Below are 17,731 nucleotides of genomic sequence, written 5' to 3'. Positions count from 1 at the left end.
ATTGAAGAGACTATCCTTTTCTCATTGTGTGAACTTGGCACAAGATTGTCTGTCAAAGGTATTTGACCACACGTGTAAGTTTATAATTGGGCTTCTTGTACAGCACAATTGGTCTATATGTCTGTATTTATGCCAGTACTGTATTATTTTCATTACTATAGTTTTTAATATATTTTGGAATCAGGATTTGTAAGGCTTCTAGCTTTGCTCTTCTTTCTCAATATTGCCCTGGTTATTGGGAGGGTTTTTTTTTTTTTGTAGTTCTGTATTAATCATGGTTATTTTTAACTTGTTAAAAATGTCTAATGAAATTTTGATGAAGATATCATTGTATTTGTAAATTGCTTTGGGTAGTATAGACAGTCTAACAACATTCTTCTAGTTCGTGAACACGGGATGTCTTTCTGTTTATTTTTGTATTCTTTGATATCTTTCACCAATTTTTGTAGATTGCTGACTCAATTTCTAAGTATTTTATTCTTTTACATGCTATTATAAATGGAATTGTTTTGTTAATTTTCTTTTCAGATAGTAATTGTTAGTATATAAAAATGAAACTGATTTTTAATTTTTACTCTGTATTTTATATTATGTAATTTTATTGAAATCATTTATTTGTCTTAATATGGTATCATGAAAAGGTGTTTAATTTTTCAAATGCTTTCTCAGCATCTATTAGATTATTGTGTGAATTTTATACTTCATTCTGTTAGTGTGGTGTCTCATATTACTGATTTTGCATGTATTGAACCATCTTTACATCCAGGAGAAAATTTCCACTTGATTATGATGTACTATTTTTATGTACTGTTGAATTTATTTGCTAGTATGTATTTAGGAATTTTGCACCAGTATTAACCTGGGATATCAAACCTTTAGTTTTGTTTTCTTAAGATATCATTGGCTGGATTTGGTATAAGTGTAAGGATGACCTCATAAAATAAGTTTGAAAGTATTCCCTAATCTTCAACTCTTTGGACTTGTTTGAAACAGGTTGGCATCAATTCTTCTTCAAATGTGTGACATAATTCTCAACGATTTTTAAAGTAGCAAGAGAAAGCAATGCATCATGTACAATGGAGCCCCTTAAGACTATTAGTGGATTTCTCAACAGAAACTTTACAATCCAAAAGCAGTAAAATAATGCATCCAAAAAACTTTAGAAAAATGTATTGAATAAGAGTAGTACTCTAGCAAAACTGTCCTTTAAAAATGAAGGAGAGATAGACTTTCCCAAACAAAAGCCAAGAGTAGTCACTGTTATTAGACCTGACTTATAAGAAATGCTAAAGGAAATTCTTCATGTTGAAATAAAAGAAACTAAAAAGGACAGAAAAGCATATGAAAGTATAATGCTCACTAAATAATTGTAATGGTAAGTTCATGGACAAAAAAGATACCAAAATAAGGTAATGGTGTATAAATCACTTTTAATTTTAGTATAAAATCTAAAAGACAAGTGTAAACAGTTGAGGGTGTAGCTCGGGGATAGAGCACTTGTCTAACATGCGCAAAGCCCTTTGATTCCTCAGAACTGAAAAATAAATAAATAATAGTAAGAAAAGATAGGATGAACAAAAGAACAAGACAGACTGAAAATCATTGACAAAATAGCAATAGTAAGTCCTTCCCTTTCAATAATTACTTTAATGTAAATGATTTAAACTCCTCAATCAAAAGATATAAAATTACTGAATGGAAAAACTAAAGCCCAGCTATATGCTGTCTAAAAGAAACTCACTTTATATGTAAAGGCAAGCACAGACTGAAAGTGAAAGCATAAGAAAAGATATTCCATGGAATTGGTAACAAAGGAAGCAGGGATGGCTGTACTTGTATTAAACAAAATTAACTCTAAGTCTAAAACTTTCACAAGAGACAAAGAAGGGTGTTATTTAATTATAAAAAGACAAAATCATCTGGAAGATACAACAATTATAAGTATGTATGCACCTAATGTCAAAGCACCTAGATATATAAAGCAAATACAGGTAGAACTAAAAAGATGTCAACAGCAATACAATAACAATGACAGATTTCAATACCCCGTTTCAGTAATTGACAGGACCTCCTGATGGAAAAATCAATAAGCAAACAGCAGACTCACATAGCACTGAAGACCAAATGGACCTAATAGACATATACAGAACATTCCACCCAAAAGCAGCAGAATACACATCCTTTTCAAGTATACATGGCATTCTCCAGGACAGAATTACGTGTTAAGTGACAAAGCAAGTCTTAACTTAGGAAGATTGAGCTTATACTAAATATATTTTCAAACAACAGTGGAATAAAACCAGAAGTCACTAAGAGAAGGGGAATCAGAAAACTCACAAATATGTGCAAATTAAACAACACACTACTAAATAACCAATAGATCAAAGAAGAAATCAAAATGGAAAATCACAAAATATATGAAAACAGATAAAAGAACAAATATCTCAATTAAACAACCTAACTCTACTCCTTTTAAGGAACTAGAAAAAAGAAAAAAAAACACTAACTTTAAAATTAGCAGAAGGAAGGACATGAAGATCATAAGAGATAAAAATGAAACACAGAAGAGAAAAACAATTAAAAAAATCAATGGAGCTATGGAAGTCTTGGTTGTTGTTTTTGTGAAGAAAAATAAAACTGAAAAACCTTTGACTAGAACTATGAAATAAAGAGAAAGAAGACTATAGAGTCAGGACAAAAGGAAGACATTAGAACTCATGACACAGAAATAAACAAGATCATAAGTACTACTATTAACAATTATGTACCAACAAATTGGATAATGTGCAATTATGGACAAATGCCTAGAAATATAAAGCCAGCCCAAACTGAATCATAAAGAAATGGAAACTCTGGGGCCAGGCACAATGGCTCATGCCTACAATCCCAGTTATTCAGGAGGTGGAGATTGGGAGGATCACAATTTGAGGCCAGTCTGGGCAAACAGTTAGGGAGATCCTAGCTCAATAAAATTATATGGATGTGGTTGCACACACTGTAATACCAGCTATGTGGGAGGCATTAGTAGGACCGAAGTCCAAGGATGGTGTGAGTAAAAACACAAGCCACTACCTGAAAAATAACTATAGCAAAAAGAGGCTGGTGGTGTGGCTTCAATGGTGAGTGCCTGCCTAGCAAGCCCTAAGGCCCTGAGTTCAAACCCCAGTACCACCAAATTAAAAGAAAAGGAAACTCTTAACAGAACGATGATGAGTAAGGAAATTCCTTAAATTTTTGTTTTTCTGAGAAAGTCTTTATTTCTTCTTCACTTTTGAAGTTTTTTCATAGGATACAGAATTCTAGGTTGGTGGGTGTTTTTCTCTCAACACTAAATACTTCACTCTCTTCTTGCATGCTTTTTCCTCATAAATAATTAAGGTATACATCATGAGTTTTTAATACGCATGGTGAAAAGCTTATTGTAATCAAGAAAATTAACATATCCATCTTTTTTCATAGTTACTTTTTGCATATGTGATAAGAGGACCCTAATTACATAGTCTTTTAGAAAATTTCCACTATACAAATACAATGTCATGAATATAGTTTTCATGTCATATATTAAAGCTCTAGTCCCATTCGTTCTACTTCTCTAAACTTTGTACCATTTAACTACATCCCACTATTTCCTACCCTACCCCTCCCCACCTGTCATCAGTAATCACCATTGTAGTCCATTTCTGTTACTGAGCTCACATGGTTTCTGAAGGTAAGTTGGAGTCAGATGTGATTCTTATTTTGTTCAAAACAAATAATGTATTTTCTCACCCCTCCTGGGTTCTCTAGGATTTTTTTTCTTTCTCTTTCTATAGTTTGAAAATGATACACCTTGATGTAGTTTTTCTGAATTTACTTGGTACAGTACTATCTGAGCTTCCTGGATCTATGCTATGGTCTGGCATTAATTTGGGAAAATTCTCAATCATTACTGAATTCTTATTTCTCCTGTTCTCTCTTTCTTATGTTTCTGATATTGTCATTAAACATATTTTACATCTTTCATGAATTGTCCCATAGTTCTTCAATATTCTGTCTCATTTCTAGTTTTATTTCCCAGTTTTTTTTCTCTTTGTTTTGAAGGTTTCTACTGAGACATCCTCAAACACATTCTTTTGTCAACTGTGTCCAATCTACTAATAAATCTATCAATAGCATTCTTTGTTTCTGTTACAGTACTTTTTTTTAATGTCTAGTATTTCTTTCTTAGAATTTCCATCTCTCTGCTTTCATTGTCATCTGCTCTTGCATGCAGCCTACTTTATCCATTAGAGCCTGTAGCATACTCATGACTATTGTTTTAAATTGCTGTCTGATAATTTCAGCTTCTAATGATATCTCTCTCTCTCTCTCTCTCTCTCTCTCTCTCTCTCTCTCTCTCTCTCTCTCTCTCGTGTTTTTCCCTCTTTTTAGTTGGACCTTATGTGCTATGATGTTGTGGCAAGTGTGGTAGAAGAGTAAGTGTTCTACAATTTTATGACTAGATCTTAGTCTTTTAGTGAACTTGTACCTATGGATTGTTAAATTCACACATGTTTTTTTCAGATTCCCTCTACCTTTGGTGGAACAAGATAGCTATAGTGATCTGGAATTGGGTGTTTACCTTCTTTCACATGAAAGGCTAGCTTCCCCTAGTTGGGTATTTCCCATTCTCCATGTCAATATGACTTTGATAAAAATCTCCTCTTCCCAGTATTTACCAGAGTAACTACTTTACTCTGGTAAAATAGTTTCTTCAAAGGGCCAATTTGTTAAAAACAGAACGTGACTTTTTATCAAACTTGCTCCCTTTCTGTCCCTGACAGAAATATAGGGGAATTTTCTCTAGTATTCTCTGTGAGAACATGGTACACCTCTAGGAGCTGAAACTCAAAAATCCATCAGAGTCCCTCTAGGACTGGGCCCCCTGGGAGGATTTAATCTCTCAGATTTGTCCATATTGAGCCTCCAGAAACTCATCATCTATAGTTCAGGTTTGCTTTCCTATCTACCAGTTCTTTTGGAGATTTCTGCTGATGAGTCTCTGTTAAGGCCATTCACAATCTGTGTTCATGGATCTTTCCAATTTGGGGTCCTGTAACCTTACCTCACATATCTAAGAAGAGTTGCTGATTTTTTTTCAGTTTATCCAGCTTTTCACTTGTTGTTAGGACAAGATGGTGACTTCCAAACTTTCTGCATATTGGAGTGAAGACCATAAGTCACAAAAGGATTCTGAATAAAAAGAACCTGCACATCTCCAACTTCTTCAAAGCCCAGGAAAAGGAGAAGCTCTGGGAGAGGGATTTTCATGAGTCAGGATAGGTCTGATTGGCACACAGCTATGGCTCCACATGGTTTGCCAGGATGTCAGGGTCTAAATTTTATCCCCCCCTTTATCCAAAGAAAATCCCACATGTAAATCTGGTCTTCCAGGGAAAGGTCTTCAATTTCATCTCTGAAGGCAAAGACTGACTTGCACAATTGGATTCATTTTCTGTCACTCAGACAGGCAGCAATGAAATAGTGCTCAGAAAAATTACATTCCTAGCAATTTCAGAGCATGCGTGGCTCATGAAACATGCACACAATTGCTACTTCATGAAAGTTTGATAAATGAGATACAAAATATACTGCTCTTTCTTCTGAACAATGTAGGGGGCTTTATTCTAGGGGTCATTTTGGATAATGAAAACCACGATTAATGAGTTTGATTAAAGGATTCATAAGAAGTAAAGAATGCTTAGAAACTAAAAACAAGCATGTTTGTCTGGAAGTGGCAAGCAAGGAAGTCACTCAGCTTAAAACTCAAGTGGCTTTGGTTCTGGGGGAGCTGGCTTCTGAGCTGTGCTCAGTTACCTTGACCTCCCTGGAAGCTTTTGGGCAAGTTCAAGGCCCTCTTGCTGCTTTATCTTCTCCAGCTGAAGAGCAGAAATTATAAAACTTGCCCCCTTGATTCATAGACATTGGTTCTGATGCCAAAGTTTGCTGTAAAAAAAAAAAAAACAGCTCCTTGGGTTTGAACCATGGACAGCTTGCTTCCAATAGGACACCAAGACTTTAATGCAGTAAGTGACTTTCCATCCAGATGTGTACTTTCTGAACATAGTGAAGAGGGTAGCACTGGGAGAATAGAACAGTTTCCATTTTAAATGCTTATTTCACACTTCCATAATGACAAAGAAATGCACATGTGTTGATCTGAATCTGTGTGCAAGTGTGTGTCTGTGTGTATATATGTATTATTAGGCATATGAGTCTATAGATGAGTCTACAAGCATGTGTGTGCATAAGTTATTATTCAATTGTGTATGTGCATTTGTGTGTGTACATTATAAGTGTTTATGAATAAGTGTGTGTGTCAGGGGTGAAGGTGTGAGAGTTGTAAGTTCTGTATACACATGTATTAGTAAGTTTGTGAGTGTGTAGATGAGCATACCAGAAATTATGTGCTTATATGCACCAGTCAGTGAGTGCATTGTGTACAACTACGCCTGTGTGCTTGTTAAGTACACATATTTTGTGCATACATGAGGATTTTCTGTGTGCATATGTGGATGTAAGTATCCATTGGAGTGTGTGTGAGCACATGTGCAAATGTGTGTGCAGGTGCATGCATGTATGCACCACTTTTGAAGATCCTGCCTTTCACCTCCTCATAAGTGTGCTTTGCCTCCTGCTGGTCCACTCCTTCAGAAACTCGCTCCTCATGCTATCTCTTTTGTGCATGGTAACCCCAAGAGATAGTTCAGCAATGAAGCCTGAAGGTGTGTGTGGAGCAATTTGTAAAAGGCTTTAAAGCAAATTATCTTAAACAGAAGACTACAAGCATTACATGATAGTACTATGCTTAACTCATTCATGTTTCGTTGAAAAAACGGATAGGCTTTTCAGAGAAGGCAAATTGTGCCCCAGAACTGAAGAGCCTGCCAGATCTGAGAAAACAGAGGAGTTATACTTAGGAGAGACAAATTATTTCCATGCCACAAACAGCTACATCATTAGCCCATAAAGCTTCCATTCTTAAAATGTCTAAGTATTTCATGAGGACCTTGATATTTTTGACGTTAGTCTATCCCAGATTTAACTATCAAAAATAAACAAATTCTTTCAACAGGATGAACTAAGGACACACAACTGGAAGGAGAATTTGGCATTCTGGGACTGAGAATGGTCACATCATCACGTCGTGTAGACTTGTTCCAAGAAGAGAAAAGACATCACTGGGCTCTGAGGAGGAAGGAAAGGCTCAAAGGAGTAAGGAAAATGGACCCGTTTCAATTTCCAAGAAGGCACCTGGACATAGTAGATGCTCAAAATTATTTATTTTATAAACTAAGTGAGCACATTAATGGATGATTCAATCAATTGATAATAAAATTATTCTATGAAAGAAAGGTAAAGAGCTCCTTCTTGGTTTACACAGCAGCCTTTCATTAAGATGAATCCTGCCAAATGATGTTTTATCCTTAAGCTTGCATGACCCACGGAAATTACAGATTTCCTAGAAGAAATGCCAATATCAAAGTAATGATTTTCAGGCACTACTATCTTCGCCAGCCAAAAGGACCAAATGTCATGGATGTCTTACAGGAATATAATAATTTATGTTTTTATAGTGATGGCCGTGATCATTTTGAAAATGTCTAAAACATCTTAAAACAGGTCCATTCAATTAATTTTATTGAACAACAAACATTAACAGTTGGAATACCTGTCAAAAATACCAGACTCATTCATTTTTTCTCTCTCACTTTCATTAACATATATTAATTGTACAATGTGTGGGGGGTTCATTATGATATTTTCATACATGTGTGTGATACATTGTGGTATTTTCCCCATTACTCTTTCTTGAGTCTTTACTCAGAACCTGTGAACTCTTGGTTAAAACATAATTCTATAAACTGAGTGATCTACTCTCCAAGGCACAAAGGTTCATTTCTTTAAGTTAGAAGATAGGATTGTTAGAGACACACATAGTAATACTGGCAAAAAATGATAACAGCTATAAAAAAAAAAAGGAGTAAGTCTATACACTGCTATAGAGAAATCCCTAGACCATACTAAGTACAAAAGATAAGACAAAAATATTCAAAATTCTACTATCTACAAAAGGAGGATTTATAAATATATAAAAACATGTTCACTGATATTAAAAGTAGATTAGCATTGAGCTTCTTTCAATGTAACTCACTTTATATATTTAGTTTTGGAACCATGCAAATATTTTACATAAGTATAAAACAAAATTAAATTTTAGAAAAGTAATCTCTAAAAATCAAAGGCAAAATAAAATGAGTGAACCTAAATCTGTATTCAGTGGGTAGAATAATCATGCAGGTAGAGCAATTTTAAAATATAGCAATTTGACTCTACATCCATCCCCAGTGGAATATATCCTAAGGACAAAAAGAACTGCAAACAATTCTTAAACTCATGTTTAATGTTTAAATCATAGTGCTCATGGTGCAGTCTGTATTGTTATTCTTAGGCAATTTCACTCGTGTTGTGCAATAAAGCAAATGTTGTGACAGTGAAAAATTATATTTTCAGTAAGGGAGAAAAAGGCATATAGATCAAAGAAGTTAAGTAAAATTCTATAATCCTAAATCTGAATTATTAGCAGCAATATTAACTCATATTATATTCAGTCTTAAATACATTTATATACACATATGTTTTTCCCTATCTCTGCCACTAAAAAGGTCTAGAAACAAGGGCCAAGCAGTGACACTGAGCACTGTGAATGTCCGTTTTCCCACTAAACAAAACCAGAATTCCTTAGAGAAATGGTTGATGGTCACGCTGGGGCAGGATTTGTCTTAGATGACTCTGGGACATTTTCTCATACTTGCAAGGCAAGTATCAATGATGTCAAAAGGACTCAAGAGAAAACATGGAGATGCTCTTACTGGCCAAAGTGTGTGTTGGGAGGGGTTGCAAATTGAGCTTTAATAATGATAATGACTGAAATAGATTAAAATATATCAAATATGTTTAAATTTATGAGTTTATTAAAATAAAAAGTAGTCACCATTGGAAGGCACAAATTAACTAATTACCTTTAAAACTGGTGAAGAGAAAGGGGGATGATCAAGCTTTTATCATGCATCTCCCAAATGAACCATCCCTCAGGGTAACTGCAGAGCTGGTGAAGAGAATTATCTATTTATAGATGTAGTCTAGCTGATAAGCAAAGGCAGCATGACAGAATTAGTGTGTAAACACTGTGCCAACCCCAATAAATTAATGGGTCTAGACAATGAGCATCAATGTCTGCCAACCTCTCAAGGAGACACCCGAACACTCCATGCCTCCTGCTGTAAGTACATAGCACTGCTTATGATATAGTCTTGCCAAAAATAAAGAAATAAATCTAAACTTAATACAATCAAGCTTCTAGATCTAACTACCAATTTATAAGAAATACAGGCAACCGAGGAACTTGTTAAACTGTATCACAGGAATTCAATCAGAAAAGTTAGAATGTGATAAACTCTCCAGGTCAAATGACCACTCTCTCCAACAAATAAATTGCAAAGGAAAAAAATGATAAAAGGGGAAACTTATAGATTAAAGGTGACTTGAGAGTGGTATCAATCCATCACAATATATGAACCTTATTTGCATCTTAATTCAAACAAGATGTAAAACATTGTGTGGGAAATTTGGGTTCAGTTTGGTCATTGGATAAAATTAAGGAACTGATACTAATTTATGATACGATAATGTCATTGTGGCTATGACTTTTTTAAAGAGCCCTTCTCTTAAAGAGGGATAACCTGAAATGCTTAAGGATGAAATGAAACAATAACTGGGTTCTCTCTGAAATAACCTGCTGTGGGATGGGAAGGAAGAAGGTAGAAAGCACAGAGGAAAAAAGATAAGCTGTGAGGAGATAATTATTGAATCTGAATGATGGAAATGTAGAGGTTCGTTATACCATGTTCTCTACTTTTGTGTATGTTTGAAACTTCTCATGGTGAAAAAGAAAAGGAAAAAGGAGCAACTGACAGCCTCATAGAGGCTAAATAAATAAATAATAACCAAACAAAAGGCAACGTCAGTAGGGACTGTCTAAGAAGGCAGGTACCTGTAATGGATTATAAAAAGAGCATTTTTAGTAAACCACAAAGCCCACAAAAGTTCTACCTGTCTGAAAATTTTCACTTCTGGAAGACTTTAGCACCTAGCATCACTATAAATGAAGCTTCACTAAGCTTTTATGTTTATTGTAAAAATTTCATTTTCATAGCACTCCCTAGCTCTTAAGTAACTTCTTTATATGCTCTGTACGGTGAAGTTCCCAATCTCTCTCTCTCTCTCTCTCTCTCTCTCTCTCTCTCTCTCTCTCTCTCTATATATATATATATATATATATATATATATATATATATATCCATCTCCCTCTCTCCCTTTCTAGCACCCTACCCTACCCCCTCTCTTTCCCTCCACCATTCCTCTCTCTGTGGGTGGTACTGGGGTTTAAACTCAAGTCCTCCTTCTTGCTAGGCGGATCCTCTAGTCATGTCCCCAGCCCTTTTTGCTTTAGTTATTTTTCAGATAGGATCTTGCGTTCTGTGTCTTAGACCAGTGCGGACCAGTGATCCGACTTACGCTGTCTGCATAGCTGGGATGACAGGCGTGTGCCACCATCCCCAGCTTTTTTGTTGAAATGGGTCTCCCTAACTTTTTGCACAGGCTGGCCTCAAACCATGATCATTCCTATCTCCACCTCCTGAGTAGCTGGGATTACAGGTGTGAGCCACCATGCCCAGCTCCCAGCATCTCTTTATGGATACCATTTTTACTTCTATTTTTATAGATGAAAACGATAAATCTCAAAGATGTTATTATCTTATCCAAGGCCACAACTTGTTGGCACGACAGCTGGAACCACAGACTGGGTCCCCCATTTGCTCAGCAGAGAGGTTGGGTTTCAACATATCCACTTTGGCTCGTCTTGGGAAAGGACACTAATGGCCTTTAATAAACATGCCAGGTTCTCCCCCTTGGAAAAATGACACCCGTGTCTCCAACATCAAACATAAAACAAGCAGACCTCTCACAATGCATTGCCTCTCACATTCCCAGGCACACACTTTTTCACTTAGTATGTCATCGCTGTCTAATTTATCCTGATCATATTAGTAATGCTGAAGGATGTTTTCATTAGTCTTTGGGGCTCCATTGTGCTCCCTAGATAGGAATATTAAGTTGCAGGTGGAAGCTCTCAGCTCCTAAGAGGTCTTGTTTCAGCTCCATTCACATTAAGGTGGTGTCACGGAGCCTTGTTTCTGCCATGGCAGGTGTGAGATGCCCCCTTACAAACTAAGTTAGAATAACTCCTCTGGACTTCTCCTAAGAAAGGAGGATTTCCCTCAGTTTAGTGGACACTGGGCATGGTGGTGTGAATGTGTACCACAAGAAAGCATGTGGGAGAAGCAGAACAGTTAAAGAGTGGGGCCTTTCAGAGGTGATTAGACATGAGGCCTCTGCTCTTGTGAATGGAGTGGGTTCCTCTTAAAGGTTGCTATCATTTTATTTCTCTCTCAAACCTTCTCCTTGCCCTTTCACCATGTGATGCCTTCTGCCATGTTATGCTGCAGAAAAAAGGCTTGGACACATGCCAGCACCTTGACACTGGACTTCCCAGCCTTCAGAACCAGGAGAAATAAATTCCTTTCATTATAAATCACCCAGTCTGTCATATTCTGTTACAGCAGCACAAAACAGACTAAGGTATTGAGGCTGGAGAATTTGCACCAGAATTAGCCAAATTAACTCAGCAACTTGATGCAAAGTAAAGCCGTTAGTCAAGGAGCTTGGCTACACCGACACCCTACATGCCCAGTGATGTGGCACAGAGGTGCCATCAGGACAGGAGAACACTGGGGACCTATGTGACATGCTACATCAGTCCCTCTAGACTGTACAGTCTCCATCTTGAAGATGAGGATAATAATCTCCACCAAAACTAACACAGCAGGAGTGGAGAAAGCCATCCCTGGGGTGTCCTGGAATCACTGATGTTGCTATGACACTGTAGTAACCAGATCCCAGACAGTGACCTCAGGAATAACAGCCTGCAGTGAGCAAGGGCTGGCTACATGCTGGGGATGGGCTCTCCCACGTTTCATCTTCATGGAGTCCCTGTAATGATCCCCACTTACAAAGGAGGGGAAGTAAATGGTCCAGGCACCCAGCAGCAGGTGGCAGTACGGTTAGATCCCCAGGCATTTTTTTGTTTGTTTGCTTGCAGTACTGAGGTTTGAACTGTGGGCCTTGTGCTTGCAAGGCTGGCACTCTACCACATGAGCTATGCTGACAGCCCTTTTTGCTCTGGTTATTTTGGAGATAGGATCTCACTTTTTGCCCCAGCTGGCCTGGACCACATCCTCTTATTTATGCAACCTGCGGTAAAGACGGGATGACAGGTACATTGCACTATCCCCAATTTTTCTCTATTGAGACAGAGTCTTGCTGAATTTTTGCTCAGAGTGTCCTCAAATAGCAATTTTCCTAACCTCCACTTCCCAAGTAGCTAAGATTACAGGTGTGAGCCACCAGCACCCTGCCTAGACCCCAGGTTTTGCTAGGGCCAAATCCATGCCTTTAAACTGCTTGCCACACTGTCTTTCTGTCCTGGAACCCTAGCACAAGGCTAGCATGTGCTAAACACCAAATCAACATTTGAAGTGAATAACTGAATGAATAAGTGAAGGAATGAGTGAATGGTCCATAGCTCATGACCCCAGGTGAAATGATAACTTATTGCTCAGCAATTACACCAGTTTTGGGCATTTTTAAATTTCTCTCTTATGTACTGTTAAAGTGGAAATTCCCAGGATTTCATAAATAATTATGTTTCTGCTTATTGTGGTGATGGTACATGATTGTGGTAGAACATTAAGAAAGCACACAGAAATATAAAGAAAACTCATTTACAATCCACCCTTCATAAAATCTGCACTCTTGTGGCTAAGTGTAGTGGCATACAACTGTAATTCCAGCTTTGTGGGAGGTAGAGATGAGAGGATTGCAGTTCAAAGCCAGCCCAGATCAAAAGGGAGAAAAAGAGATTAGTGAGACTAATTTCAAACAAAACAAAACAAGTCAGGTGCAATAGCACATGTGTATAGTCTCAGCTACACTGGAGGTGGAGGTAACAGAGTCATGGTCTACAGCTGGCCCCAGGCAAAAAGTGCAATACCCTGTATGAAAAGGATTAAAGCAAAAATGGACAGAGATGTGGCTCGAGTGGTAGAGCGCCTGCCCAGCAAGCCTGAGGCCCTGAGGTCAAACTCTAGTACTGCCCCTCTAAAAAAAAGAAGAAAAAAACCAGGTACTGCAATGTTTGTGTGTATTTTCCCTCAAAAAGGAAGCCTTGGGTATTCCAAGACCTCAAGTGCCTTGGAATAGAGATTGTGCAAGTGAAGGGATTCAACAGAATCAGTGTCCCCAGTAGAAATAATCTAATAATAATAATAAACCACATTTCTCTAGCATCTAACAAGTTGCAAGTGTTATTCTAAATGTGTTACAAACATTTACCAGCAGAAGAAAGAGCCATTATAATTTGCAATTTCCAACACTTTTGGCAGCCCAAAATTCGGTTCAATAATCTCAAATCTTCTCTCTTCCTTCCCCCTGCCACTCACGTGGAGAAAAATCTTTTTATCTTAACATATGACCAATGACTTATTAAGCACCTGCTTTTACCAAGGCACTGGGTAAGTAGGGTCCCTTCCCCACCTAAAGATCTTTGGGGGCCATTAAGAAAGCAGTAATCATCACTTTAGACCAGCAGTATCTGCACACTTGTTAGACACGCAAATTTACAGCCCCACTGGGACCTACTGAGTCAGAAATTCTGGGAGTGGGGTCTATGAATCTGTGCTTCCCCCAGCCCTCCTGTGGGTACTAACGCATGTTCAAGTTTGAGGACCTCTGCTTTAAGACATGCTAGCCCTGGCTTTGAAAGGTTGATAGTGGCTACACCTCCTGTTGGACTGTGATTTGGGCCTTTCTGGAGGAGGTGGTTCTTAACCTGGAGTGCAGAGGTCTTCTTTAGAAGGAAGAGGACTAGGGATCAAGGTAGTGCTAGACTTTTGTATGTGGACAAGAAATGAACACACTCCCCAGGACCTGGAATCCAGAGACGGACAAGAAGTGCATTCTGAGCCTGTGGAGCCCACGTGTCATGGGCACCTGACTCCTTAGATGTGACAGCCCTGAGAGGGTCTCCACCTCAACCCTCGCTGTCTGGGGCAGACCCTCCTGTGAGTGGTCCTGACAGTGGGGGCTCCAAGCACACCTCTGAAGTCCAAAGGTCAAAGCTGGTTGGGAGACAGAGCATAAGGGAGCCAAGGGAACATGGACTCAACAAAGGGAGAAGCCCTGACACATAGGTACCGAACCTGCAGATGTGAGGAAAGGTGTTCTCACAGCAGGGATGGTGGCATCCGGGGAGACTTCTTGTGGAAGTAGGTCTGGGTTGGAGCCTGGAGGATAAGATGGGCTTATCCGAGCAGACAGGAAGGAGTAGAGTCACGCAGCAAATGGACAGCAGGAATACACATGGTGTGTCAGGATCCACAGAGGGGAAAGGCTGCTTTACCTAAAAGCGTGTCAGGCAGAGGTTCCACAGAGGACAGTACGAGTGAGACCAACATGACAGGTGGCAAATGCTGACAGCACTGTTGTGCTTGGCTGCTTACCACTTGTTCTTCTCTCTGTGATTTCCTTACGTTGTCATAATGGCTCTCTTGGCCGTCATTTAGGGATCCCCAGCCAATGGCTTCTCATATTCTCCTTCTCAGCCATGTCACACGTCTTCTTGATCTCAGCACATGACCTTGTCTCCTGCTTCACACTTACATGCAGAACCTTCCACAAGCTTCTTTCTCAAGCTAGGTTAGATACCCTTTGCTGGGTGCCATGATTCTTTAGGCCAGAACACCTGTTGAGGTGTTCTCATCCAGCTGAATGGAGAATTTCTTGAGGCTCTGTCTTATTTCTCTCCCAGTCTCTGGGGCCTAGAACACCACCTAGACTAGAGTAAGTGCAAATATTTGCTGAATGAGAGACTCATACTTGCTTCTAGAATAGACAGTATCACCTCTATTTTGCAGTCAGTGTGGTTGATTTAACCGCCCAAGGCTACCTTGCCAGCAAGGGGCAGAACTCACCTAGAAGCCCAGCACTCCCACAGCTGGCATTCTCAAGATCCTGAGATTCTCCCAAGAGGAGCCCAGGAATGCCTTCAAGACAGGTCAGCCTGCTCGCCTGGTCAAGAGTAAGTGGTGTGCACATTGCCCAAGGTAGCAAACAACAGCGCTGGCATCACCGAGACAGCCATCACTGCACAGCTGATCCATCTGTTCATTTCTGATCTGTATGTTAGCTTCTCTGCCAGTCATCCTCAGGCAGCGTGGGATGAACGGTCATGCCGGGGGAGGTGTGTGGGTGCAGAGTGGCCAACATATGGCTCCTATGCCTTTCTGTTCATGCAATGTTTGTATTTCCCCACAGCATTTGCTGAGCCCATATCCTCTGTTGGTTTTGAAGTTAGTGTAATTAGCGAACTGGGCCTTGCTTCTCTCTCTGGGCCATTTTTTGGCTCACTTCTAACAAAATAGTTCCATTAAAGGATTTTCCTGGTCTATGTGTCAATGCTGGGTTCCCTTTGCCTTTTCAGGGATGGGTTGATTGACTGCCACCTCCCACCCAGAGAAAGAGGCACGAAAAGTCAATATCAGCAGAGAGGAAAGGAAGCCATGCTTCCCTCACTTCAGCTATCTCTACAACCATAGTTATCAGGAGAAAGGGCTTCCAAGGGCTGTGTTTTCAGTACACATGAGCGGCAGGGCTTCACGTGACTCTGCTACCCTTTTGCTTAACTGCCCCCCACCCCACCCCACAAGCTCTTCAAAGCCCCCACCCAGCCAGCCTCATCACCTTCTACCCCTACCCTACTGGTCATCTCTGCTCTTAACTCCCCAGCCAGTTCACCATGTCCCAGCCACTTCACTACTGCTTCCCTGTGCCCCTGCCACTCCCCACTCCTGCCCACGCTGAAGAATCATCCCATTAAATACCATGCACAGTGATTATAGTGCTGCAAATCTTGGTTTGTTTTGCCCGTTCTGCAAGTGCAGAGCCTGAGGCTTAGAAAAGTTGGGAAACCTGTCCACGGACACACTAAGAAGCAGCAGAGCTAGGATTTTGACCTGATAGCTCTTTACACACTCAATGTTCTGAGAAATGTGATGTTTAACCCCGGGCCCTCATCTCTCAGGGTTCAGTTTGCTCTTCTCTCTGGGGTCTCTCCTTACCTCTGTATATATCCTGTTTAAAGCATGCTCCCCCCACTTGCCCTAGGCAGACTCCTAACACAGCACCTAAAATACTGCACAGCACTGTATTTTCCCCCTGGCCTGGGAGCTCCACAAGGCAGGGAAGGACCCACATCTTTGGCACTTACAGGAAGTCCTGATATCTGTAGGTGTCTGGTACATTGTGTTTAAATGAACTAATTAATGGGTGACAAAGACAGCCCAAGCCTTAGTAAATGCAAGGAGTGGCAGGAACTAAAACACATTCTTCCAAGCGTCACATTCTTCTCTCATTACCACAATACCTGACATGTTTTTGAGCTTCCAGAATTTATGCTCAAAAGACTACCAACTTTCTCTTGAACGTTTCCCTGCAGTACAGGTGTGCTAACCTCATAGGATCTGTGAAGAGGTTGGCTAACAGTAGCTTCTGGTCACATAGCTGAACCATAACCTCTTGTCAGTTAGACGTGATTGTGACTGAGTGATGTGTAACTGTGATGCCCACCCTTCCAGGCCAAGCACACTTTAATCATTGTAAACACAAGCATATTTAAATATTGGCTTCCATGGAGTTACTTTTATAAGACTCCAGGCCAGTTTCCTGGTTTTTTCCTCAGGAGTGCCTACCTGAATGAAGCTTTGCCTCCAGTGCGGATGAGGTCTGCACCCTTCTCTGTAGGGGCTTTCACATAACTGCTTCACCTGGAATTAAAACTCCCTGGATTGTCTTCTTTTAGTGTTACTATCTTTAACTGAAGGGGGAAAGCCATGTTTGTTATTGTTGTCAACATACCACAGGAAAACAAGCTTCTAGTGATGTTCTTTCTCATTCTTATTCTGCTCTGCTCAACTCACAGGGAAAAGAGAGAGGCTCTCTGGGATCTCTCAGCAGAGGATGGGACCACTGAGGCCAAGGAAACCCTGCTGAGTGTGTGCCCCTGGTCCCAGAAAGTATGTTTCCATTTTCTCTTAACATAATTTGCATGCATGACTGTCTTGACAAAATCTGTCATCTTTTCTCCTTGGAAAGGAAGGAAGGATGGCTGAAAGATCACCTCCAGTTCCTTGCTCCCTTCTTCGTTGCATGTCTTACCTTAGAGCAGTTACCATACTGTATTCTAGTTGTCTCATTCTCAACCCTTCCCAGTTAGAAGATGAGCTTCTGGAAGGAGCAGATTTGCCTTATCTTCTCTATGTCCCCTCTTCTTAAACCTCATCATTTTTTGGTAACTTTGCTGAACAAATGAATGTATTAATGAGAAAATGGATCAAAGTGAGAAGACCCTATGACATTCTATTCCAGGTGGTCCCCAGCTGGGGACTTCACTTTGATTTATTTACCTTTCCATCCCTTTAGTGTTAAGAAAGACAAATGACTGGGAAGAACGGCAGTCTGCATGAGCCAGTTCCCA

This window comes from Castor canadensis, chromosome 17, assembly GCF_047511655.1.
Source record: "Castor canadensis chromosome 17, mCasCan1.hap1v2, whole genome shotgun sequence".
Lineage (NCBI taxonomy): Eukaryota > Metazoa > Chordata > Mammalia > Rodentia > Castoridae > Castor > Castor canadensis.
Note: the sequence above shows the minus strand (reverse complement) of the source record.